General features: G+C 32.1%; 1 long non-coding RNA gene across 1 annotated transcript; it reads left to right on the top strand.

Annotated features, from left to right (window-relative positions):
- Positions 1–1258: 1258 nt before the first annotated feature.
- On the top strand, positions 1259–2004 carry LOC127245158 (uncharacterized). The gene is made up of 3 exons (XR_007837401.1): positions 1259–1383; positions 1527–1598; positions 1889–2004. It is a non-coding gene; the product is annotated as an uncharacterized LOC127245158 (long non-coding RNA).
- Positions 2005–2310: the final 306 nt, after the last annotated feature.

Raw genomic sequence — 2310 nt, forward strand, 5'->3', positions numbered from 1 at the left:
CTTTATTTTTACTTTTTATTTGATGAGTTGGGGCTTTCTCAAAGATTAGTGTAACATAGTCATCTGATTCAATTGTGGATTTTTTGAAGTGGTCTCCCTTTGTTGTTGCCTAATCTCCTTCCGAGGACAAGTGGCAATGATGAAATTTTCTTATAGCTTTCTTGGCCTTCTTTTTCGGGGATCCCTTTAATGTACTTGCAGTTGAGGTTTTTCTATTAACAGTATTTTTTTTACCACAGGGTTTCCCATCGCCATTAGAGTAATAGGGGTATTAAATCTGCGAGGGGTTTCTTCGATGGGATTTCAACTCCAGCTTCTCTGCACATTTCAACCATCAAATGGGTATGGTAGAGGGCGTTTTGGAATTTTTCACCTCGCGTGGTGATATGATAGTTGATGAATTTTTCAATATTAATAGGTCGTTTGCAAAGGATTTTTTCCATAATACATAGATAATCAGCTCTAATCTCAGTTAGGTGGGAAGTATAATTGATTCTCGCAGATGCCTATTTGATGAACGGTATTAATACATTGCAAACACTCTTCCATAAAAGCTTTTAGTTGTTGACTTGTCGTAATAATAAACTACTTCTTGTAGTACAATAGCATATTTTGTTGTTTCTCACCCTTGGAATAAAGACTACTTGTTAGGTGTTGATGTATTTAATAAGCCAACACCGAAGGCGAAGGACCATGATCTTTATAATTAATTTGTAAATAGTATTAAATTATTAAATTATTTGTATTATATCACATCCATTTATTATTTGACTAATTTGTTCAGAAAAATAATGTTAAGAGTATTAATAATATTTATTAGGAATTTTATTTATTTTGTTTCTTTTCTTTGGTTCGTTTATGTATTAGTATAATATATTTTAATTTTTTAAAATAAAATAAATAATATGAAAGATTCTATGAATAACTTAATTTGGATCTAATTAAATCTAAATGAAATATGTATATTCGAACTTAATCTTAATTAAAACATATAAACCACGTAGAAAACATGGCCATTTTGTGCTAAAAGATATTACATTTGAGATTGAAATCAATAAATTTGTATTACATTAACAATTGGACAATATTAATGCTTGGGCCTAAGGGTTGTTGGGCCAAACAGGTTTATATGCTATTTACTTATGGGCTTGACCACAGACACACATATATATGCATATATACATATATATATATATATGAAGGGTGTGCCTTAGCTAATTCTATCATCTTCATCATCGACGTCTTCCACACACTTTCATCACCACGCATTGTGCATCGTTCGCCATCATTTTCACTCACATACACATACGCAGCACTTATTCTTCTAGCGATTACTTGAATCGCAACACTCCATTACGCCTCTCTCTCACCTTAATTAATCTTGTAATTGATATTTTATCACTTTCATTCGCTATCATCTTCTCTCTTATATTCTACTTTGTTTTCTCCATTTTCTTCCCTTACACAGGTTAATTGTTGTTGGTAAGGTGACTGCATAACTCAATCTCTACTCTTTGTATTCACAGTTAAGTAAAGAACCAGTGGTAGTGGTGGTCTGCTTGTTGGTTCTGTAACCACCCATGCTTGTATCATTCAAGGTCTCTTACTGTTTTATGACTTGATTAAATCTAGTTTTGGTTAATAATGTTTCTTTATGAACATAGTGTGTTTCTTTGGTTTATTTATGTGTTGTAACTCACTTTAGATCATTTGAGATCTTAGACAAGTTCTACTTAACTAGTCTCTTTGTACACCAGTGATTTCAAATAAATACTTGAATGAGTGTAGATGTTGCTCACTCCAAACTATTTTTAGTTTGTATCTCTGGTTCTTCAATTTTTATCATGGTATATCAGAGGTTTGCTAACACCTTCATTCTTATTCTCAGGTGTTGTTCTTCGATTCTTCTCCCTGTTTGTGGTAAGTAAAAGTCCTAAGGTAAGTTTCTACTTGCTTCGATTGTCTTGTTTTCTCTTTCCTTAGCATAACTAAACTCACCAGTCATGCCTCCGGTATGTCTTTTAATCCTTTGCTTATTAGCTAAAACTACCTAGATTCTCTATATCTGCATCCATCAAATTCATCAAGCACGTCTTTAATTTCCTGTGTAACTCAATATAGTTATGAGAATTACGTTATTTGGAATAGTTCTATAATGATTGCTTTGAAAGGAAAAAATAAGTTTAACTTTGTAGAATGCAATGTTCATATTCCTACTGATCTTGAACTTGTTGGAAAATTGTATATGTGTGATGTTATTCTCACGTCCTGATTGCTAAACTATGTTAATAAATCAATATATACCTATCT

The sequence above is a fragment of the Andrographis paniculata genome, unplaced genomic scaffold (genome assembly GCF_009805555.1).
Source record: "Andrographis paniculata isolate CXL003 unplaced genomic scaffold, ASM980555v1 Contig21END, whole genome shotgun sequence".
NCBI lineage: Eukaryota > Viridiplantae > Streptophyta > Magnoliopsida > Lamiales > Acanthaceae > Andrographis > Andrographis paniculata.